Here is a 25,729-nt window from a genome sequence, read left to right as displayed (position 1 = left end):
GAAGAGCCAGTGGATAAAGAGAAATTACAGATTAATGACAGAGTGGATGATCAATGGGAGTTGTTCCCAGAAAAGAGGAGACGGCATCACAGGGCAAAAGTTGAAGGACTCCTCTGAGAAGGGCCACCTCTTTTTTTTATCTCCAAGAATTGAGCAAAGGAAGAGCGAAAGGGGGATGACCTGTGATGATTGGTTGAGTAGAGTTAGAGAGCTAAGCGACTTTTGAGTAATGGCCCTAACACTTCTGATACCTGCTTATATGTGTACACTGCATTTTAGTCACCTACAACTGGCCCCTGGGCTGACTCTTTCCATGCAAGAGTATTCCTGTTGGCTACAAAAGTGCCTTTGGCTTGAGTGGACAAATACAAGAGTCTGAATGACTTACCAGAAGTTGGCTAGGGAAGGCTAATTGGAAGGGTTAACCATAGCATCGTAAGATTCATGTTGGGTTATCATTGAGATAATGAGGCCTTCTCCTTCATCACCCTTCCAGAAGGAGACGTTTTAGGATGACTTTTCTGGAGGCAAGGGATCTGTCCCAAATATTTGAATTTTCTGCCTCTTAAAGGTTAACATCATGTTTTAAAAGATTCTCTTTCCTAAGGACCAATGTCTCCCTTTCTAAGGATATCACCTTTCCCGAGGCCCAAGCATTTGTTACTGACTAAACAATTCTTAGGAAAAATGAAATCATTATTGTCTACTCTCATTTAGTGTTTGGGAAGTGCTATTATTTTATGAGAATTAGAGAAATAAGGAAACTCTAATGGACCTACATCTGTGAGGGATCTTTTGGCATGCATAGCTCATAACTGAGAGCGTCTAGATCTCATTCTGACCATATTTCCATTCATAGTACAATGTCTCCCACTAGATTTGAAAAGGAAATTTAGCTTTAACTCCAGTGGGGAAATTGACATCTCTTACTGATGTTTTGAAATGACCAAAACTGGGATTTTTTTTTTGCATATATACACTTCTCTTATGCTCTATGCTTTTTCTCCCTTTAGTAAAGCATTTGGGGATAGATGACCAAAGCAATTTATTCCTTGGTCGCATGTGCATATGCGTATGTATGTGCATGTATGTAGTTTTTAAAGATTCTATTTACTATTCACTGAGCTTTCCCTTGACATAAACAGCTACTGCGGAACTTTAAAACAAGCTTCAGAGGCTGTTTGGCACCAGATCAGCTTATGAAATTCCTTGGGCTCTGCCTTCATATCTTGATAGCAAACTCAAAGGAATGTCATAGTGGATTTTTCCACAGTTGTATTGGGGCTTCCAGCCAAGTAGGACCTTTGGATCTTAGATTTTGATCTAAAAGACAACTAGAGTTCATCTAATCTGACCACCCTCATTTTTATAGATGAGAAACCAATGCTGAGAGGATAATAAGATGACTTGGTGCAGGCTCTGTAGCTAGTTAGAATTTGAATATAGGTCCTCTGACCCCCAGTTCATGGTACCATGGAGTATCACTGCACTGTGGAGTAACATGAAAGGTGTCAACGAGTGAGTCTGACTATCTCACCATACATGGCTCCCTTGTATATGATCTCCACATCCCTCTCCTGCCCCTGCTCTTTGTATCATCATGCTCTGTAGACCTATATAGACCCGGCATGCTCTCTCTCCATCCTCAGCTCTGCCTCTTAGAATCTTTCTCTTCCATTAGATTTCCATGCTTCATACACCAACCTTTCTCAGTTCTCCTAGGTGTTAAGATTCCCTCCCTCCTCAAATCATCTTGTATCTACTTATCTTTATAAATGCTGCAATTCTTTACCTCACCTTCCCTCCCCATTGGGACTATGAGGTTAGGGACTGCTTGTCCATTTTCATTTTATATCCACAACATCTACGTAGCAGATGCCCAATAAATCCTAACTGAGTTGACCACTCATCCATCCCCTCTCCCACATTTGCTATGCTTTGGCTTATTTTCCCTAGCATTTACTAAGTGTATTAAAAGCATCACTACCTTGTAAGCATTTAATCCACCCTTGTAAGCATGCAGGCTGACATTAGTTCTGAAAGTAGACCTTGATGGGTCCAGAGGTAAGCTGAGTTGCTGGCTCATCTGGACAAGCCCAGTTCATGCTCTATTCATGCCTATGGAAACAGGCCAAGATTTGGCAACCTCCTGATAGATAGTATGCCAAAGTTTCCACTCCTTTCCTTCTGAGTGAACTCCTTTGAATGGGAGCAAATAGCCAAGATTGGTCCAAGTGCCAAGGTAAGTAGGGAAAAGGAAGTAAGACAGTGGAAAAGATAGCATGGTAGGATTAGCTGCTCTACATGTCAATTGGCCTAAGTGCCTGAAGTGGCCAGTGGTCAAAGGAGACAGAATTTTACCATGTTTTTTTTAAAAAAAGAAATCTTGTAATACACAAAATAAAACAAAACCAGTTTGTCATGATCAAGAGCGAGGGGAGAGAAAGTTAACCAGTAATGGTATCATGTGATACCCATGCCTTCCTGATCCCTAATGATGCCTTTAGGCTCCATCATATGAACTAGACTTTGGTGACAAACACATTCTAGCATCTCCTAGGCATTATTGAAAATGACAAATGAGGAAAATAACCTATTTAAGTAATCTCTCAGTAAAACTTACCAGCATTTTGTAAGAATAAATATATTTTTCAGTAAAGAGCAACAAAGAAAATTTAATTTGTCCTGGTGAAACCTTTAAATTTGACTTTCTTTAGAAAGGCTGAGCATTATGGAGAAAGGACCTGATGTAGACAATGTCCTTTACTCTTTCATCTTTAAAAAATTTTATAGTTCTCAATAAAAAGGATAAAAAGTCTACATTTAGGGAATTAGGGGGCAGTTAAGTGGCATTAAAGAAAGGATGTGATGTTTAGTAATTAAATACATAATATGAGCAAAAATGAAGGCTATATTGTAATTCAAGAATATTATAATCTATGATTTCCATGTATTTTTACTTCTGATTAGTTTGAGTTTACTATATGTATGTTCATAGAGGTTGTTTTCTCTGTCTTTCCTTGTGTTTCTGCCTGGTTTTCTCTCAGCAATTGAAATGAATACACCCTCATTTTGAATGAACATGTGACTCCTAACCTTCAGTCAGTTTGTACAGGCAAAAAGGTTCACAAATCTCAGTCATTTATAACTCCTTCGTTTTAGGTTGCTCTGTTTTTCCCAATCTCTCCAATTGCTTTAAGTAAGTAGATTTGAAACAGAGAGTAAAAAGCTGTGTGCTTTTTAAAAATAAATTTTCATTGAAAAAACCTCAATTTTTCCATTACCCTGATTTCTATCTATGTACCTATCACCCCTTTCCAGAGAGCTCCTCTTAAAAGAAAGGATTTTTTTAAAAGAGGAAATAGAAAAAAATTCCACTAACCAATCAACACACAAAAAAGCTATTGACATTACATGTAATATTCTCAGCATAGACCCTGAGCTTTGCAAAGGAATGGAGGGAGGAGACGTTTCAGGTGAACTCCCACACTGGAGCCAAGCTTGTGCTCTGTGAATTCACAGTACCCCATTGTCAATTACTGTTACAATTACAACCAATCAGTTACTACTGTTTCCAATTATTGTGTTGTCTGTTTGTAAAATGGAGATAACAGCACTTCCCTCCAAAGTTGCTGCGAGGACAAAATGAGTTAACAGTTTTTAAGTTTCTTACAAACCTAGCTGGTTTTATAGTCATCGTGCACCTGCTCACTTCGCTCTGCATCAGTTCGTCAAGTCTCTCCACATCGATCATGTTCTTTGTTGCTTATAATTCAGCAATTTTCCTTCTCACTCATGTTCTAATTGTTGCCATTCACTTGTTTCCACTTCTTTGATGCCATGGAAAGCACTCCCATAAATTTGGTGGTGTATATGAAATCCTTTTCCTGACATTGGCTTCCTTGGTGGATAGACTTAGGAGTGGAATCTCTGGTTCAGAGAGTATGAACACCATACGAACATCACTTTGCATAGTTACAAGTTGCTTTCCAGAATCATTGTAACACTTTATAATTCCATCAGTAATGCAGGTCTGTTGTCTAAAACCTCTCAAATATTAACCGTTCTTTTTTAAAAATCACTTTTTACTTAATTTCTGGGTATAAGGGTTATTTTGTTTTGCACACCTCTTAATTATTAGTATTTGGACACTTTCAAATATTGAAAAAGTAACCAAAAATATAGACTAAAGGGAAGATAGTTCTCAAAGCCAGTTTGCCTGGTAGTCAGCTGGAGGATACAAAAACTACAGGTTTTGTCTTCTTCACCCCATTCTCTGTTGGGATATATAGGAGCAGGATGAAGGTAGGAAGAGTGGAAGAGATCTCCACTCCCAGGAGTGAGTGCACTGGTGGGATCTTAAGCTAGACTCACTGACAGACACTCAGCTTCCTGGCCCATAATAAGCAATTAATAAATGCTTATAGGATTATTGATTGCAAACGTACTGTGGTAGATGGAAAAGAAAAGTAAGAAAGGAAAAGCCAAGACAGAAACATTCAGGTTTTAAATATCAGATTAAGCATTGGAACCCAGGTCTTCATTTCTTCAACTCCAGCACTCATTCCTTTGAGTCTTGTTGCATCACTATTACTATAATGTTAACATGAGCATATTAGAAAAATATGATAGCATTAATTTTTTTTCAATTTTTTTCTTTTTATCAATTACATGTAAATATTTTTTAACATTTGAGTTTTTAAAAAATATTTTAAGTTCCAAATTCTCTTTCTCCCTCTCCTCTCTCTCCTTGAGAAGGCAAGAGATTTGACATAGATTATTCATGCGATGTGATATAAAGAATATTCCTATATTGACTAAATTGCAAAAAAACAAAAAACAAAAAGACAACACAAACGCAAAGAAAAGAAAACAACCCAAGAAAAATAAAACAGTAAAAGATAAATGCTTTGATCTGCCTTAAGACTCCACCAGTTCTTTTTCTGGAAGTGGAGAGCATTTTTCATCATGAGTCCTTTGAAATTTCTTGGATCATCGCATTGTTAAGATTAACTGTCATTCACAGTTGATCATTGAACAACATTCCTGTTATTGTGTACAATATTTTCCTGGTTCTGTTCACTTCACTTTGCAATGGTTTATTGTATATGTCTTCTCAGGCTTTTCTGAAAGTATCCTACTCAACATATTTTATAGCACAGTTGCATTCCATCACAATTGTATACCCTGACTTGTTCAGTCATTCTCCAATTGATGGGCATCCCCTCAAATAACTGCTATATTTTTGTACATGTGGGTCATTTCCCCTTTTTTCTAATCTCTTTGAAATGCAGACATGGTAGTGGTATTTCTGGATCCAAGGGTATGCATAGTTTTATAGCCCTTTGTGCACAGTTCCAAATTGCTTTCCAGAAGGGCTGGATCAGTTCGCAACTCCACCAACAGTGTCCCAATTTTCCCTCAATCCCTCCAGTATTTGTTATTTTCCTTTTCTGTCATTGTGATGGAGTTTTGACTTCCATCTTCTAGTATTAACCCAATGTCTGGAAGCATGAGTTCTGATTAAACCTGGGAAATAAATGAAAAACATAAACTGAGGCCATAGTAAAATAATCAGTCAGGTGCTTCTTTTGACTTTGCCCGCAGGAACTTTTTGATTAAAGCCCTTTCACTCTCCAGAAATAAAAGAGATACTTCACAGTCTATGAAGGATGGGAATACTATACTAAAGAATATTGAAGGATTCCAACAAAGTAAAAGTGTGGTGATAAATTCACTGTTCGCATTGTCATGATGATGGTTAGTGAAATCTGAGCTCCATTCAGAATTTAGGAACAATAAAGTATTGACCTTTCCCCATCAGCACCACCCTGGCAGCTACTTTCTCAGTCTTTCCATGATCTGATACACAGAGGAAAAGTTCAGCGATCAAGAAAGAGTGGCATCTGTAGAAGAGAGCAGTGATTAAGCGTGAGTCCATGGAGACTCAAAGGCGGCAGGTGATAAAAGGAGCAGATCTGGAAGTTGTGAATATTTTAGCTATTGGTTATAGTGGATGGGACTGCATCAGGAGCTAAAATCCTCCTCAACATTTACAAAGCATTTGAGGAACTTATGCTCATGTGAACCTCACAGTCATCTGTGAGGTTGGGTCCCTAGGTGTTCTTGTCCCATTTGAGAGACAAACAATTGAGGCTTAGGGATTTTAATTAACTAGCCCATCACCCAGCTTGGAATGATCAGCAGAACTTCAGCCTTCTCCAGGATCTCATCCTCCACCCCCTAGGCCAAGCTCTCTGTCTGATAAGCACAAGAGGAAAATGGTCTTTAAGCTCCTAGGAACCAAGCTCACTGTGGTTCAGTATCCCCTCTTTCCCCCCAGTAGCCTGATTATCTTTTGGGAAGGTCTCCTCATGGGTCATTGGGAATTTTTTCTGGTCACTTTTTATGCTGAGCATGGTTGGTTTCTCTGGAAAAAGCAAAGGAAGGGAAGCAAGTAGATACTTTGAGTCTAAAAAAGCAGATTCTGTCTTCATATAATTTATAACTTACCAAAGGCTTGTGTCCCCACTTAGGTCATCTGACTAAAACCACGTTTTCCCATAGAAGCTCTTTTATACAGCTAAGTCCAGCCCACAGAAGACTGAGGATCTCTAGTTTCTCCATCCTCTCCCTGTAAGGCATGAACTCACCAGCATGACTGTCTTTGGAATGCTCTCTACTTATCAATGTCATTCCTAAACGCAGCCTTCAGGGCTGAATGTGCTGGTCCAAATGAGGGCTGATATGGGCAGAAAAAGGGTGGCCAGAGTCAGAGGAGGGAGTCATGGAAGAGGAACGATGCCAAGGAAGCCAAACTTTTCAAGGACAAGGAAGGCCCAAGGTTCCAGCAAGGCTGAGAAGGGATGCCTGAGAAAGGGTCAGGAGGCCATCAGGATCCTCAGAAAAAGTGATTTCAGTGGAATAGTCAGAGGATAAGAACTCCCACTGAAGAAATCACATACATTCTCTTGGGAGGCATTCACAAAATTAATTATGAATGTTGTTTTCCAAAAGACTTACCGAAAATTGCTTCTCTCTCACACACACATTCTCTCTCTCATTGTCTTTTTTTGTTTCTTTTTCTATTTGCCTCTCCCTCCCTTGCTCCCTCTCTTCCTTCCTTCCTTCCTCCCTTTCTCCCTTCCTTCATCCCTCACTCTCTCCCCCATTCTCTCTCATATTTATTGAAAAGGGCAAAATCCCATACTATAACCAAGTAAATCAACTCCTATGGGATGTCAGAATGATTTTCCAGTTATCACATAAACTTAGCGCTCAGGAGTTACTGCATCATGTTTTCTATAGAGTTGAGTTCTGGAGAACGGATGTACTGTCGGAGATTAGGTGGTTAATGCGCGTTCTTGGGATACACTTTCATAGGAACTGCCCAGAAAATTCTTCAGATGAATATGGAGTCAGTTACCTACAAGCATTTACTTTATTACCCAAGATATTAGAAGAGTATACAACTGTTTTGGTAGCACTACCTAACTTTACTACATCAATGGGAAATCTATACACACACATATACATATATACATATGTGTATACATATGTACACATGTTTATACATATATGCATATATTTTGTATATGTATTTGTACGCATGCATATTTGAGACAGTGGAAAATGCTACTTTACCCCAAAATTTAAAAAATGTTCTGTAACAAAGGCCATCTTACCCTCACCCCTAAATATAAGCAATTGGCAAACTTGTGTTTAGGTGATCTGAACCTTTTGCAGTTAGGTCAGAGATACGCTTTCAGTATTCTTTTCTCAGAAATTCTCTCCATTCCTAGAACACAATTCACATTGATATCCTTGGCTCATCCAGCTTCCCAAGTTGACCTAGTGAAATTGAAGCTGGGTGGTCCACAGGAGAGATATTAAATCAGGTTTAAAGTAATTGTGAGCAATTCCTAGAATCTTTGACCACAACCAGAAATTCCTTGATATAGCAGAGTCTGGAACCAAATTCTTTGTGAGCATACATAAGTACGTATATCTATAGCTATATTTTCCACCTGGCTAGACTACTGTGGACTTTTTCATCATGCCCACAGGGTCTTCATCATTGTTCAGGATCAAATTAACCTTGTACTCATATCTTAATTCATTTATTCAACAAACTTTTATTGCATACCTACTATGTGCCAGGAATTGTGCTAAACCTGTGGAGACAAAAAAAAGACAGAAGACAGTCCCTGGTCTCAAGGACCTTAAAATTTAATCCAGGGTGGGTCACCTGCAGCCTCAAGGCCACATGTGGCCCTCTAGGTCCTCAAGTGCAGCCCTTTGAGTAAATCCAAACTTCACAGAACAAATCCCTTTCATAAAAGGATTTGTTCTGTAAAACTTGAACTAGGTCAAAAGGACCCAGGAGACCACATGTGGTCTTGAGGCTGCAGGTTCCCTACCCTCGAATCTAATCAGTACCCTCTACCCCTGGGACTTCTCTGAATGGAGGGTCAAGCAAAGAACTACTGTTCAAACCTAGACTTCCACTTTAGGAAGGTCATTGGGCCAATCAGCTCTTCACTTATCACCTGGCTCCAGTACATTGGACATTTTCCTGTTGTCTTTCACCACCTCCTTTCCCACTCTACCCTTCCCCACTCCTCCAGAGCAAAGACTGTCTTTTTTTATGCATTTGTACCCCCAGAATTTAGCACAGATCCTGGCAAATAACAAATTTTTACTGACTGATTGATTTTACAAATATGTAAGTGTACCTTTGTGTATAGAGAAGTAGCTTGGTGTGGTAGAGGGAGAGCCAGGACAAAGTCAAGAAGACTCAGATTCAAACTTTTCTGATACATACCAGTTGTGTCATCCTGAGCAAGTCCAAGCACTTATAGTTTCCTCATTGAGGAGTTAGCTGCAGATATCAATGAAATCACAGGTCAGGTCCTCATTTCTGTCCGTGTGTGTGTGTGTGTGTGTGTGTGTGTGTGTGTGTGTGTGTGTGTGTGTGTGTTTATATACCAAAGATAGATATAGAGATATATCTCTATATCTATATAAATATCTTTCATATCACACACACATATCTTTGGTGTGTAAACACACACACACACATACACACACACACACACACACACACACACACACACATACCCAAATATAGGAGAGAAGGTCCCCTTCAGATTTTGAGCATCTTTCTTTGTATCCTTTAAGATTTGTGGAGGGATGGAGCCAAGGTGACAGAGTAGAAAGATGGACCTGTAGAAGCTCCCCCACATAGCCCATAAAATACCTGTGAAAATGACTATAAACAAATCCTAGAGCAGCAGAAACCACAACATGACAGAGTCAAAGAGATTTCTAGCCGAAAGGAAAGGTCTATCACGACTAGCATGGAGTGGAGTCCAGCCCAGCCTTGGCCATGTAGCACAGCAAGGACAGGACCAGAGCAGGACTTGGGGCGGAATCCTGGGAAGCAGCTGTGATTACTAGATCCTTCAGCCCACAAATGCCAAAGACAGCTTCAAAGGTCAGTGAGAAAGTTCTGTCACCTGGGTGAGAAGAGAACATGGTCTGGCCTTGCTGGCAGCAGCCAGTGCAGAAGCAGCATCCATTTTTGAAGCCCTTTGCTTAAAGACCCTGGGGGAATTCAGCTGCTGATGTGGATCTGAGCCCTGAGAGGCAGCCCTAGGGTAAGGAGTAGGGCTGGTGGTGGAGCTGGTGAAAGCTCTGCAGAGGGAACCCTATTGGCAGAACCTGGGCAGAACAGAGTACTTGTGGTTGCTCACAGACAAGAGTTCAGGCCAGGAGAGGAGTAAATTCTTCTCCCATGATTGTGCCACCTTGGAGGAACTGAGAACTTACAGCTCCCTAGAGTATACCCTCCTCTTGACAAAGAACTCAAAAGTCAAGTAACTGACTGGGAAAATGTCCAAAAAAGGGAAATATAAGTAAGACTATAGAAGGCTATTTTCTTGATGAACAGGTATTTTCTTCCATCCTTTCAGGATGATGAAGAACAATGCATACCATCAGAGGAAATCAAACCTTCTGCATCCAAAATCTCCAAAATAAATATGCAATAGTCCCAGGCCATGGAAGAGCTCAAAAAGGATTTTGAAAATCAAGTAAGAGAGATGGAGGAAAAATTGGGAAGAGAAATGAGAGTGATGCAAGAAAAGAATGTAAAGCAAGTCAATAGCCTGCAAAAGAAGACCCAAAAAATGCTGAAGAAGTTAACACTTTCAAAAACAGACTAACTCACACAGCAAAAGAGGTCCAAAAAGCCAATGAGGAGAAGAATGGTTTAAAAATCAGAATTAGCCAAATGGAAAAGGAGGTTAAAAAACTCACTGAAGAAAGTAGTTCTTTAAAAATCAGCATGGAGCAGATGGAAGCCAATGACTTTATGAGAAAACACGAAATTACAAAACAAAACCAAAAGAATGAAACAATAGAAGATAATGTGAAATATCTCATTGGAAAAACAACTGACATGGAAAATGGATGCAGGAGAGACAATTTAAAAATTGTCTGAAAGTCATGATCAAAAAAGAGTCTAGACAACATATTCCATGAAATTATCAAGGAATACTGCCCTGATATTGTAGAACCAGAGGGCAAAATAAATATTGAAAGAATCCACCTATCACCTCCTGAAAGAGATCAGAAAAGGGGAATTCCTAGGAATATTGTAGCCAAATTCCAGAGTTCTGAGGTCAAGGAGAAAATATTGCAAGCAACTAGAAAGAAACAATTCAAGTATTGTGACATAAAATCAGGATAGCACAAGATCTAGTAGCTTCTACATTAAGGTATCAAAGAGCTTGGAATATGGTATTCCAGAAGTCAAAGAAACTAGAATTAAAACCAAGAATCACCTGCCCAGAAAAACTGAGTATAATACTTCAAGGGGAAAAGAGGTCATTCAGTGAAATAGAGGACTTTCAAGCATTCTTGATGAAAAGACCAGAGGTGAATAGAAAATTTGACTTTCAAATACAAGAATCAAGAGAAGCATGGAAAGGTAAACAGGAAAGAGAAGTCATAAGGGACTTATAAAAGTTGAACTGCGTACATTCCTACATGAAAAGATAACATTTGTAGCTCTTGAAACTTTTGTCAGTATTTGAGTAGTTGGAGGAATTATACATATACACATACAGCACAGGGTGAGTTGAACAGGAAAGGATGATGTCTAAAAAATAAAATTAAGGGATGAGAGAGGAATATATTAGGAGGAGAAAGGGAGAAATGGAATGGAGGAAAAATTATGTCTCATAAAAGAGGCAAGGAGAAGCTTTTTCAATGAAGGGGTAAAAGGGGGAGGTGAGAGGGAAAAAGTGAAGCTTACTCTCATCACATTTGGCTTAAGGAGGGAATAACATTCACACTCAATTGGGAATGAAAATCTATCTTACACTACAGGAAAGTAGGGGAGAAGGGGATAAGTGGGGTAAGGGGAATGAGAGAAGGGAGGGCAAATGGGAGGAGGGAGGAATTAGAAGTAAACACTTTAGGGGAGGAACAAGGACAAAAGAGAATATAATAAATGGGGGGGGCAGGATAGGATGGAGGGAAATAGAGGTAGTCTCACACAACATGACTTTTATGGAAGTCTTTTGCAAAACTAAACATATAGAGCCTATATTGAATTGCTTACCTTCTCAGTGGGTGGGAAGGGAGGAAGGGAGAGAAGTTGGAACTCAAAGTTGAGAATTGTTTTTGCATACAGCTGGGAAGTAAGAAATATAGATAGTGGGGTATAGAAATTTATCTTGCCCTACAAGACAAGAGAGAAAATGGGGATGAGGGAAGGGAGGGGTGTGATAGAAGGGAGGGCAGATTGGAGAAAGGGATAATCAGAATTCATGGTATTTTGGGATGGGGGAGGGGAGATGTGGGTAGAAAATTTGGAACTCAAAAATTTGTGGAAATGAATGTTGGAAGCTAAAAATAAATAAATAAACATTACAAAAAGACTTGTAGGATTCATTTGTATGTGAAAGCTTTAGGAACCTGGATGGGACAATGCGCCAGTCCAGTGGTGCCTCCTCTCAATCAATTCATGATAGTGGAGGGCCAGAGAGCTGGGAGCAGAACCTTCAATGTAAATCAACTAAGGAACACAGACGATTGATCAGTGTGGGTAGGGGAGGGAAGAAAGCCTCTCTCTAGGGTCAGATCCAAGTCTTCCCAAGCTAAGCCTCTTAATGGAGATGGGTAAGATCTGAAGTGTGTGCCCTGGGTGCATTGAGAACTTGGGCTAGTCATCACCCCTGTGATACCACTTTAGATTGGTGGTTGAATGGGGTGCCCTAGGGGTGCTATGATCAGATATGTACCTACATTTGTGCATATGCAATATGTGTATGTGTATCATGGATGGGGTGTATACTGTCTACCATTCATGTGACTCTGGATCTGCCTGGTTTTCAGTGAAAGGCTCTTCCTCCTCCTTGCCTTTGACTCTTGAAAACTCTGATTTCCTTCAAGACTCAGCTTAAGTGTAACCCCCAGGACATCTTCCCTGGTGTCTTCTCCCTCCAGCAGCTGGTGCCTCCCTACCCCTCCCAGTGGTCTCCACATGTACACACATGTGTCCACCCAGGTAACTGTGAGGGATTTTGGAGGGCAGGGACAGTTTTGCTTCTGTTTGTCTCCTCAGTGTAGGAACCTCTCTAAGATTAGAATTACAGATAACTTGTTGGTCTCCATTGGTGGAAGGAATTTTCAATCAATTAATCAATCAACAAATATTTACTAAATGCATGCTATATATAGCTAGGTGGGTCAGTGGGTAGAGCACTGGGCCTGGAGTGAGGAAGATGAGTCTTCCTGAGTTAAAATCTGCCTCACACACTTACTAGCTCTGTGACCCTGGACAAGTCCCTTAGCCTCTGTTTGCCTCAGTTTTCTCATTTGTAAAATGAACTGGAGAAGAAAATGGATTTCAGCTCTAGTTCTGTGATCCCAAACCTTGGCCCCTTTCCACCATCTCAGAGCTTGAGGATTACCTGGGAGATTCCTCTGTCAGTCATGGCTTGTTCTCTGCTACTCCTTTCTCCCTGCAGCTTTCTAGACTTCTAAATCAGATGAAAATCACGGTAGAAACAGGTCACCTTTCAGACTTACTCTGATCATTCACTAATGTTCCCATATCCTGATCCCTACTCAGGGACCACATTATCATTATTTCTACATGCAGTGAATTGAAGGTTTACAATTCATGCAAAGAAGACTTGCCATTCAAAAAGATTGGAGGCTCAACATTTCTCTTTCTCCCTGGTTTTATATTATCTTAGCTAAATTCATTTCATAGACTGGATCTCCCTATCTCACTCAGGCTAGATCAGCAAGCAACACAGGGACCCAGTCCTATGGTTGAATCGCATGGAAGTGCTGGCCTCACTTTCTGACTCCTTAGGCCTGGTGTTCTGTCTTGATCCCATCCTATCCCTCCAGTGCATGGGGTTGGGGATTCACCACAGTAATGTTAAACTTTGTGTGGATACCTAACTCTATTGCAGCTCAGAGCTGTAGAAGTCCAGTGATCCATCTGCCTCAGTCTCCCCAGTAGCAAGGAAAATAGGTATTCACTACTGTGTCAAGCTTTCTCATTGTTTTTAGAGAAAAAATAGAGAAAATTATTCTGGTAAAGTTCATTAACCTAGGTTGGTCTTGAATTGAAAGTCTATCCCTGTCTGGATTCATAGTCTTAACCTTTCTACATTCATAGGTCATCCCAGAACTTGCACACCATTGGAATGATGGAGATGCCCAGGTATTAGCAGGCAAAATATTTTATTTGGAAGTATCTACTTATTTTATCTCTTATTATTTTCTCTGATTTTCCTTTCTGCTCACATGTGACCTCCTTTTGATAACACAGGAAACTCTGAAGTTCCTAGGACTTTGATTTCATAGACCTGAGAAAGCGTAATTTTCTTATGAAATTGTGCAGGTGGTTCTTGATACGAAGGTTGGTATGGAGACAATTGGTAAATCAAGTTCTTCGCCAACTTTCCAGCATATAAACGCTATTGTTAATATTATCTTTCTAATATTGGATTCCTCCTGCATCATGCCTGTGATTTGAAGATCAGATGAGAATACTCCTAAAGGGACCAGATGGAGGTCAGTGCTGCACTCTTTGTTGATGGTCTCCAAACGAGCATTCATCATATTGCCAGATGATCCTAATCCGGCTTCAGACCTTTGGAAAGATGTCATCAGTATGATAAGTTGTAAGACTAGCCAAGCTGCTCCCTTAGGTGGATATCATTACTCATTTTTTGTATCCTAGTTGATTTGAGGTCATTCCTAATTTTTCAGCCCATCTACCGTTTTAGTGAGATGTTTTGGCTGCCATGTTTTCATCTGTCTCCTGACTTGCTTTCCTTTCTCCCTTTCGTTGTTTAATGGAGTGGTGGCCTTGTTTTGATTCTGACATTCGCCTTCTGGTTCTGACGTTCTAGACTCTTACTTGTATTTCTTTGTATTCTCTTAGTGGAACAGATGAGTCTCTGATTCCAGTTTTTTGGTTACCAGAAGTATCCCCTAATCCCCAGTTTTGAGGTAGAAGAAACATTTCTTTTTTTGTCACATATGATTTCAAATTCTGCTTTTGCATATTCTTGCTCCCCAAGGCAAGTTGTTTTATTTTGTTTTTAAACTCAGAAATCCACACTAAAAAACACTGAAATTCTCCAAAGGAAATTTTAAAGAGAATCAAAACTCAGTGAGATACAGGTTCTTAGAGTGGGAAGCCTGACTTATGACTCCAAAGGGAATATCTGGTAGAACCTAAGCTCACTGGGGGGCAAAAATTGTTTTTGTCCTTGCATCCTGACCGCCATTTCTTTTATAATTTGGGGCAAATTCTTGTACCTCCATGAGCCTTAGTGTCCTTGTCTGTAAATGAGGGTGCTGCATTGATGGCGTCTGGGATCCCTTCCATCTCTAGAGCTATGAATGTGAGCACCACAGAGCAAACGCTTGTTCAATTCACTTTAATTTGTGGTAAGCAATACGAGAGAAGTCCCTAGAAGGAACACATTATCCTGCCAAGAAGCTAATGGCAACCTGAGTAACCTTCCCGCTGGAAATTGTTTGTGGACTGGGTTGGACCTCCCAAATCCAAGTTGCCTTCAAATATTCTTCTCTGGGCTGTTCCCAAGGCAAACCTTCCTTTTCCCTTTGGAAGGATTCATCATATCTGTATGCTCAGACCTCTTGCTAATGCGATATTTCCCATGATGTACAAAACCTAGGTTCCTCAGGAAATAATGGCAAGGAGTGGCCATGCCCCAGGATTTAAACCCACCCTCTGGGTCATGCTGCTGCTTGCAGTGAACAGGAAGCAGCTCCAGGCAACCCCTAACAATTGCAGGAATGGAAAGGAAGGAATGGGGTGGAACAATAGTAGGGAATGGGAGGAGAATTCAAGGAGGAGTGTAAAGGGAAAACGAGGGAGCTGCCCCAGCTTGGGCTTTCTAGGACCTGCAGCTTAAGGCAGTATTTGGTTTGTTTTGGTTTTGTCTGTTTGTTTTTAATGTGATTAGAGAGCATCCTTAAACATGCATGAATGCCTGGATACCTTCTAGTGACTCAGGTCATAGAATAACCGGACTTTACACATCTCCATACAATGGCTTTTCTCCTCATCTCCAACTGGTCTTTAAACTAATCTTTTCCAGGAGCTTTCTCCAGCCTGATCAGAGGACTACATAATGCATCTGTCTGTCCAGATAATCCAAATGTATGGTGGTTTCTGCTCCCTCTCCCATCCCACAGTAGGCATACTATATTAATTAAAAATAATTCTATTCTGAGGTCTGTCAAACCAATTATTTTCGTGCCTAAGTGCCACTAAGAACTGGGTAGCTGACATTTTGGAAGCACTCCCAAATCTAGCTTCCCTAGCTTGGTTCCCACTCATCCCTGTTACTTCAACCCTAACATTACCCTTTGGGGAAATTCTATCTATTCAGCAGTACTGTTCCTCAAATCATCCCCTTGTACACAAACTTAAAGAGTCCATGGAAAATGAGAATAATTAGATCTGGGTCTGAGCAAACCCTGCCTCTGATACTGCTTGCTTGACCCTGGACAAGGGACTTCACCTCTCACTCTGAGTTGCAGAATAGGGAGGGATCTCCATTGGTAAAGGGAGTTGCTTCACTGAGAGTATCTTTTAACTAATGAAATCTCTGGTTCTGCCTATGTTGGCCATGCTTCCCCTCACTTCTGACAGGTTTTATCACATACAGAGAACATAAAGTTGACCATCTTTCCATCTGATGCTGCCTTAGAACATCCAAAGAATCTAGATTTAAAGCTGGACATGGCCTCAGAAGTCAGGTAGTCCCTAACAGAGTACCTGTCACATAGCAGACCCTTAATAAATGCCTGTTGGTGGCTCTAGTCCAGGGTTCTTGACCTTTTTTGTGTCCTAGTTCCTTTGGCACTCTTGCCAAGACTATGAAACTTTTCTTAAAAATCATGTTTTTAAATTCATAAAATGCAGAGAATTACAAAAGAAACCAGTTATTTTCAAATGCAGTTATTAAAATGTTAGCAAAAAACAAGTTCATGGATCTCAGGTTAGGAACTTCTGATCTCATCCAGCCCCCTCATTTTGTAGATGAAAAAACCATAACCAGAAGAGATCGTGACTTGGCCAAGGCTACCTCAGAGGCAGATTTTGATCCCAGATCTGCTCAGTTCATCTAGTGGTATTTCCCTGAGCTTGTAAGATGATGGACTTCATTAAGTTTGTAAGCAACAGATGATATTTGCACCTGTGAGGTGATTTCTGATCCTCCTCTCCCCTCCTCCAGCATGTTGATACTAAGGTTTTCTGATGTTTGATACAATGTTGCTTTTAAAAAAAACAAACACGTCCAATATTTGTCCCTTAATAAACTGTATTCTGTGTTAATAAAGAGCAGTGCTTCTTAACCTCATGTCTATGAACTTTTCAAAAAATATTTTCATAACTCTTTTAATATAACTGGTTTCTTTTGTAATCTTTTGCATATTTTATTTTATGTATTTAAAAACCTGATTCCGAGAAAAGGTCTGTAGTCTCCACTGGATTGACAAAGGATGGGGTGGGTCCATGGCACAGAATAGCTTCAGAGCCTCTGGACTAAAGGATCATTAAGGGAAACTCTGGCTTTTCCTAATGATGGAAATCACTAGGGTCATGGTCAGGTTGACTGAGGATCTGCCACTCTGAGGGTGACCAGAGAGTGAGTGCTTTGGTTTCCTCCCTCTGCTGTTAACAAAGCTGCGATGGCACTGCCAGCCCTGCAGAGCGGGAGGGCTCCTTCCTGATCTGCATCTAACCTTGTCCACGGGCTCGTCCCAGTCCCGTCTGGGGGCCTCTTTCATAATGGATACATTTGTCTGCCTAGACTGTCCAAAGGCGCGGGCAGGCAGTAGGAATGTGTCACATTCACACTACAGCTCTGAGGTTATAATGTTTTACATATAAGATGGAAGATACCACTAGGACTTTGGAGGGGATGCTCTCGCAGAGCTCAGGGTCTCCCTTTCCCCTTTCCCCGCATCCCCAAGCAGCAGGGCCAATGGGATGACCTCTGCGGCTGCTCCTGCCTGGCCCGTGGGGGGCTTTTGGGGGGAGTGCCAGCCAGGCAAGCCTGCAGCTGAAAGTTTCCCAGCTTTTTTTTCCCTGTGTGTGCATTCTTGAGGCTTGAGCAAGTACGCCCAGTGCTTCCTGGTAGGGTTTGCTGAATGGGGGAGGGGCAGTGCAGGCAGCAACGGAAACCAGACTTCAGAGATAAGAGTCTGCCCAGCTCCATGCAGCAGCAGCCTTTCCCTGCAGCTGAATGAGCTGTGGCCATCCTTAGAATGCTGCTGTGACAAGGGACTGACAAGTTCAATTTCCAATCTTGGTCATCTTGTCAGAATGAATCCCACAATGCCTCGGGCAAGCCGTCCCCAGTCTGGTTGCCTCTGAAAAAAATGTGAGAGGTAAGTTTCCATTTTCCTAGTTGTTCTCTCTCCCCCTCCCTTTTCTTCTCCTCGTCCTCCTCCTCCTGCTCCTCGTCTCCGACCCTGTTGTTGGGACTCCAGAGGGGCTGAGAGAAATAGAGGTGTTTGAATGAGGAAGTGAGACCGAGCCTGGCGAGGGCAGAATGAATCCGAGCGGCTGGGCAGGGCTGGGTTACCACACTCGATGGTTTCGTATCACACACCATCTCCAGTCCCAAAGAAAGCAGAAGGTCACAGCTGCAGTTGGGTTTCCTGTGTGTGTCTGCGTGTGTGTGTATGTGCGCGTGTGTGCGTGTGCGTCCTGCAGACCCTGTCAAAGCCCAGCCTGGACACAGTTTTGCAGTCAAAAAAAAAAAAAAGAAAGAAAAAGAAAGAAAGAAAACAGGTGCCTGCAAGTGTGCTCACAACTTACTGACCTTTGTTAGGAAGAGGGAAGGCGAGGGAACCCCCAGGGGCTCTGAGGGAGAGCCGGAGTTGTGTCCCCAAAAGAGCTTGGTTGCTCAGTCCCCTCCTTCCCCTTGCCATCCAGCCGGCTTTTCATATGGGCCAAATATGTTCACCGAAAGGTTAATTCTCCGCCGACTGAACATAAATTACTCATGACATGTTTAGCTGGGCTGCCTTATATGGGGAGTGGAGTATTTCAGTACAGTTTGCTTTTTGCCAAGTTTATGGGGCGGAAGACGCCCTGCATGAGAGGGAGGTTTCTTTCTTTCTTTTTTTTTCTCCCCAGTTTTCTAGTGCGTCACTCACAAACCATAAAAAAAAACACCAAAAAACGAAGTGGCGAGGCTGTCCCAGTGGACCCTGGAGGTGACTTTTCCCTGGCTTTCACTCAAGGTGAAGCAAACTAATCAAAAATCTCTACTGGGGGCTTCAGGGGTTTGGACAAAAGCAGGAAAAATATGTTGACTTCTCCCCCACCCCCTTTTTTTAAATGGAGTCGGAATCTTTTATTGGTAGCATTGTGTCATGTGAGAATACTTTGATTCCCTAGCCTGTTACAGTGGAGGGGCGATGGTGGAGGGCTTTTTTAAAACAAACAAAAAAATTCCCTGCAGTAGTTTATTGCTGTTTGAATGCAGACAAAATAACCATTTGTGCTCTGAGGTCTCCAGGGCCCTTGAGGAGAGGCTGGTTCTGCTTAGAGCCTGTGAGCTGTACATGCTCTCTTGTATTAAAACACGAGAGGGCATGTCACAAAGTTGATCACCATTAACTTTGCAGGGCGTGCGCGCAGACACAACCCCATGGCTGGAAAATGGAGTCAATGCGACCAAGTTAGGCCTGCACTGATGTTTCTTTAAAAACCAGCAAGAGAAACTAATTAATGTACACACACACACACATACACACACGCACACATACACACTCACAAAAATGAGCCTTAATTAATGCCTTTGGATTTGCAGACCCACTGCATTGGGCTTTGAAATCCTACACCCCAACCCCCTCCTCCGGACATACTGTTCCCTCGTCTCTTTGAACCATCTGTATGTTTGCAGGTTATAGACAGTTGGTTTAGGCTAGTATCCCACACCGTGCTATTCAACTCCATGTTAGCACACTGCATGAACCCTTGAGAGACTTAGTTCTGTGTATTGCTGCCTCCGAGATAAACTGTTGTTTATGGTTGTATTGAAAACAAAAGTTTAGTGATTATAAAATTCATCTTGTCTAGACTTTTTAAAAATATGGCAATTTCAATATGTGTTTATGGCAACATTAACATGTATCATGGACTTAGCTGTTGAATCAGAAAAATAAGAAACTCACTTGGAAAGTCCCACTCTTGACCCCCATAGTTTTTCAATAAAAGTGGAGGTCTCCCTCCTGGAGATTTGGCTTCCCTTGGGTTCAGATTTCCATCAGGCCTTCATCAATTTTCTTAAGAATTCTCACACAGGTAACACTGTGTTATTTTCCTGCCTTGCTAGAGAAGATCTACAGCTGAAAATAGGGACTCAGTAATGTGATTTTGAGAGGCCTCATCAAAGGTTTCAGTTTTATTTACCTAATGAGAGGTGGGCAACCAGAATAACCTTTGAGTTTTAGGGAACAAATTGTTAGCCCCAGAAATCTGTAGTTACAGTGCCATCATAATATAATCATCGATTTTTGTTATTATCTGGAGACTCAGAAAATCCTCATCTGCATGGTTCTGGACAGTTCTTAAAAATCTTTTTTGTGGTCCAATTTTGTGCTACAAAGCATGTTTATCTAACAGATCCATTTCTTAAATGGCAAGACTGAAAACAGAGGAGCACTTGTGAACTAGGCTTTGGGGTATCATGACTGTGTTTACTTTTTCGTACTTCAAACAAAATCATCCTCTAAGTTGTACGCCTTCTGTTTGTATTTTGGCACCCAGGTCTGCCTTATTCTCATAGGATTCTTATGACATGACATCAAACATTTAACAATGAAAAAAAGTGTCTTCATCCTTGGATCAGGAGCAAAATATTCTGACTCCTCTTGGGAAACTGGGTTAAAATATTGCTTCTTGGGTTCGAAGCTTTGTAATCTAAGAGTTAATAACACGGTAATGAAAGCAACATCTTCACAGATTGAAATTTTCCGTTGGCCATTGATATTTTATTTGCTTTGATTGATTTATAGGAACAAATAGAGGATGACTGGTTTTCTACAACAGCCAGGTGGGGTTGGTGCAGGAGAGACAGCCAGGACTATTTCAGGGAAATGGAAGTGAAACTCAGGACTCTGGTGATGTCTTGAACTCCAAGGAAAGGAGAAATCAGTAGGAGGGGTTGAAACCTGCTCCCATCTTTGAGTCCAATGTCGTCAGTCCAAGGAGCAGGGATGTTTTGTCAGGTTCAAAGACCTGAGCCCCAATCCCAGCTATATCATGTGACCTCAGGCAAGTCACTGAAGCACTTTGGGCCTCAGGAGGGTCATACATCTCAGGGATCTTCCAGCTCGATAGCAATTGTCTGTGAGTCAGTATAAAATCCAAACGGCAGCATTGATTAGAAAGAATATTACTCTGAAAAGATTCTAAATTAAGTCATCTTTTAGGCTGAAGAAAGTGAATGTCATGCTTTTTGGCAATTGGGAACAAAACTGAAAAACAGGGATCTTAGAAGAATATCTGAGTGAAACTTCATTTACTCTTTTAGAGATTTGGCCTGGTCAGAACTAAAATTTAAAAAATAAAATAGAACTTCTTTGTTAAGGAGGGGAAAGGTAGTTGATCTAGAAATCTCCCTCAAAATAAGGATAGTCACCAAATTACTGGATAGAACCCACCTTCTTACTTCTATTTTTATTTTTCTGAAACTACTGTTTATTTTAGAGATTTAATGGTGAGGTGGTAATAACAGAGAAAAGACTTATAATTAGGGGATGAGTCTTAACACCTCTTGTAGGCCAGAATAGAGTTTGATTGCTACTTAGGAACCTTTTAGAAACACCATAGTTATCATTGTCCTCAACTCCAGATTTAGTTCAAAATAGTTTTCGGTAAACAGCCATTATCTTGAAATGCTTAATATGTGTTTTCTTTTCTCCTGATTTTTTCCCCGCCTTAGGGAAAAAAAGAGAACTGTTGACCCAATATTAATAAATTTACCCCAAAGAAAGGCCTTTTCCTGGAGATAATAGTTGGTGTAATAGCTAAGGCTAATAGGAACCTCTTTCTGCTGAAACATAACTGTACTCAATTACTTTAGAATGGGAAATCAATTCTGTAATGCATCTCATCCTTGGGAGAGTATCCAACAAACAAACAAAAGGCAAGGGGGCTCCACCCTTATGACATTTTCTTCAGCTGTTTCCACACTTCAGGTAGATGGGAGCTTGGTACCTGACTAAAGATGGTAACCTGATTCTGTTGGATCCATACAAATTAGAAGATTTCCCTTAAGAATACAAGAAGGTGAATACCAAGATGCTAATATGTTGTTTTGGTGGGGCCAGATTCCTTATCCATGACAAAAGGATATATGATTTATAAGTGAGTTGGAGAATATTTTCCCATCAAGGTCCAAGACCAACTCAAGTATACTGAGAGGAAGATGAGACCCCAGTACAATCCTATCTTGTATCTGATTACTCCTTGAGAATGTGGGAAGCAGAGGATTCAGTAAGAAATTTTTGTTGTATGACACTACACATATTGGGCTGATTTTGTATTTAGTTGCTAAGAATCCATGGAGTAGGTTTTAGGTCATGGTTCTGTGTTCTTCAGAATTCCCTACACTATGAAAGACCCAGCTCTATATTTTCTGAAAGGAAACTGCAAAATACATTATTTCATTAAAAAAACTAAATCCTTTATGCTTCTATGTCAGAGCCTGGCATCTCTTTGTCGTAGGTCCATTCATTTTTTCAAACACATCATCTTGTCCTAGGAGCCTGTGATAGTCTTAAAAATGGAGCCTCCTTGGTGGATTTATATTTTTATATTATGCCTTCTATGGTTGGCACTTTTCCCCTTCCATTTATCTTTCAGATCTTTCTCTAAGTCTGTGTCATTGCCCTTTGTTATAATACTTACAGGTATATTAATCTCAAGATGAAATCTGGTAATATGTCTTGAGAATTACTTTTCCTCTGAGATCAATTATTTTAAAAACATGTGTATGCGGTCTCTGAAATAGGATCATGCTTCAGGTGGTGCTGATGTCCCTACAGAAAACTGTCATCTGCTTTGACGTTAGTGGAAGAAACTGAGAGGCCCATCTTTATATGCCAAAAGATGTGGATACCAACTTACACCTATTAGAGCAAGGCTCTTATTAGGCACAAATCACACCCAACTACATTTTTTTTCTAAGTAGAGAGCTCGCCTTCAGTGAATTTATTCAGACCACTTAGAAGTTTATGCTATCACACTATTGAAGTATGAGAAGTATTCAAAGCTTGCTGCAAAGATTTCTCCTTTTCCACATTCAAGTTGTTGGTTTTTCATTTCTACACTAAAATTTCTTTATTTAAATCCACACAATTAAAACATACAGCCTTTTAGTGACTTAAGCCCAAATATCTAGGAGTCATTTTCTAATATGCTTCAACACTGATGGCTATCTGTAATTATATTTAGCAGATGATGTAATAGATCCAGGCTACTAAAGATGTCCATCCTCTAAAAAAAATGTGAGGGGGAAAATCCACACTTTAGGATGATAGGACCAAATCCAGGCATAAAAAATATGAGTAACTGGCATCACCATTTTATCATTTAGTTATATTTGAGGGGGGATCTTTTTACATATATTTGTATCTTCTGTAGCAGACATAATAAATAAAGTTCAGTAAAGTAAAATGACATAGAGGTAATCCTTCTTCTGACTTTAGTACTCTTAAGTAGAAATGATGGGACAGCTAGGTAGTCCAGTGGGCAGAGCACTGGCTGGGGTGGCATGAAGACCTGAGTTCAAATCCTGCCTCCAATACTTGCTACCTTTATGACCTTGGGCAAGTCACTTAACCCAGATTGCTTCAAAAGAAAAAAGGATAAAATGCTATAAGTCTTAATTATGTTCATTTTGTCAGGTTAGAATTACATGATTTTGTATTCAACTTTACACACTTTTATCATTTTTCTAAAGTCTTATTTAATTCTAACTCTGCTCTTTAGTATGGAGTCCGTAGAGTTTCTTTTTTAATCTTTTGGTTATTGTATTATTGTCATTTATATTTCAGTAGGCTAGTTTTTTTCCACTTATTTTTTTCCTAAATAAACAAGAGACCCTGAATTTATTCTTTTTATTTTACTGTAACACATCTTCCTCTGTTTACCAGAAAGATACTTTGTTCTCAGCCTCACATTCCTGAAGATGAATAGTCTTTGGGATTAGGTTTTTTTTTTTATTTGGCTTTTTACTAGGAATGGATAGATACATAGCAAGCCATGAAAGAGTAATAATATTGGGAAAACTCAAATAGAGGTAGGGAAGGGAGTCTATCCTTCAGCATACTACGCCTAAGAGAAAATAAAGTGATCATTTGATATTGGTGGAAGTCAAGGTGGCCAAACCAGCAGACCACTGATAGATGCACCCATCTACCCCACGGGGTGCAGAGGCTTCACTCAAGAAAGGAAACTGGTCCAAACGCATATCAGTTTTTAGGGCTTGTTTTTGGTTCATCCTGTGTTTCTGTCAGGATATTCAGTAGTTTTTGCGTCATGTCCAACTCTTTGTGAATCCTTTTAGGGTTTGTTTTGTTTTGTTTTGTTTTGTTTTTGGAAAAGATACTGGAGCAGCTTGTCATTTCCTTCTCCAGATTAATTTACAGATAAGAAATCTCAAATAAAAAGATGGAATGACTTGCACAGGGTCACACACCTAGTAAGTGTCTAAGGCTAGACTTGAACTCAGGAAGAGAAGTTTTCCTGGTTCTCTATACATGATGTCATCACCTAGGTGCCCTTACATTGGGATAAGGGGACTCCTTAGGTTAAAATCCCTTCTGCTTGTAATTTCAGTAACTTGCACACAATTTACAGTGTTACAAAGTTGCTAGTATTTGTCAGAGGCAAGTCTTAATCCCAAGTATTCTTTATCTCTGAAGGGGGCACATGGAAATTGACAAGCAGATTTGAATCAGAAGCTGAAAAAGACGAGCATAGATTTTAATAGGAGAACAAAAAAGAATGTGACAGATTTCTGTAAATCTTTGTAAAGACTAGTTTCTGTCTCATGTTTAGAAAATCATATATTTGTGTATCATCTCACACACCTATGGAAGGTAAAATCCTAGGTAGTGTGGGATATCCTGAGAAACCCTGGTCTTCAAGTAGAGTCTAGGGAGCAGTTACTGAGGCGATTCATAAGAATACATTCAAGGCCCTCCCTGTGTGGGTGTCTTCTCTCATTCCTCTTCCACTGTTCTCACTTCACCTGCCATTCCTGAGATCTTTTCATGCATCTTTGCTTATCAAAATTCTATCCATCCTAGGTCTGTATCCAAAAGAGATAGAAGAAAAATGGAGATTTCTGCAGACAAAAATATTTCTAGCAGCTCTTTTTAATTATGGCAAAGAATTTGGAAATTGGAAGGTTGAAGAATGACTAAAGAAGATGGGTTAAATGATTGTGATGGAATATTATTGTGTCTTAAGAAGTGATGAGGGGAACGACCAGAAAAAAAGCAGGGATGAATTGTACGAGCAAAGTGAAGTCAGCAGAACCTGGAGATATTCTTTGTACTAACAGCAATATTGTACAGATGATTAAGACTTAGCGATTCTGATCAATACAATGATCCACGACAATTCCCAAAGACTCATGATGAAAAATACTATCCACTGCCAGAGAGTGGACTAGGAAACTCTTAGTTCAGTACTGAAGCATATTTTTTTCACTTTGTTTTTTTCAACATTCCTATATGGAAATGTGTTGTGCATGATTTCACATGTATGATGAGGATCATGTTCCTTGCCTTCTCATTGGATGGGTGAGTTGGAGGGAGGCTGAGAATTTAAAGCTCAAAGTAAAAACTGATATTAAAAAAGTAAAAAATATGACCCAAATCCTATCCATTCTTCAAGAATAACTCAAATGGTGATTGTACTGTAGGTTCTCGATGGACCCTTTCATTCTCAAACATTTTGCAAATGCTTTTCTTTTATGAAATCTTCCAAAATTGCCTTGTTCCCAGATGGACAAGATCTCTCTCTGCCTCCTCTGAACTTTGAAAGCATTTTGTCACTCTCATGTCAGTTGGTCACGTTTCCAGCACCTACTGTGTTCCTGCACTGTGCTGAGCCCTAGGGAGA

At 40.3% G+C, this 25,729-nt stretch overlaps 1 protein-coding gene across 10 annotated transcripts in view; it reads left to right on the top strand.

Moving 5' to 3' along the window:
* Nucleotides 1–25,729, top strand: part of MBNL1 (muscleblind like splicing regulator 1) — a 256,785-nt gene that overhangs the window by 14,170 nt on the left and 216,886 nt on the right. For 6 of the 10 annotated variants that reach the window (XM_072618704.1, XM_072618703.1, XM_072618706.1 and 3 more), the window contains exon 1: nucleotides 17,542–17,967. The exons of 2 other annotated variants lie outside the window; for them this stretch is intronic. The gene's annotated coding sequence lies outside the window, so the exon portion shown is untranslated. Of the gene's footprint in view, nucleotides 1–17,541; nucleotides 17,968–25,729 lie in introns of those variants that run through there. 2 more of the 10 variants (XM_072618708.1, XM_072618707.1) reach the window with 1 other exon arrangement.

Source organism: Notamacropus eugenii, chromosome 6 (assembly GCF_028372415.1).
Source record: "Notamacropus eugenii isolate mMacEug1 chromosome 6, mMacEug1.pri_v2, whole genome shotgun sequence".
NCBI lineage: Eukaryota > Metazoa > Chordata > Mammalia > Diprotodontia > Macropodidae > Notamacropus > Notamacropus eugenii.
This window is presented reverse-complemented; position numbering and strand designations above follow the sequence as displayed.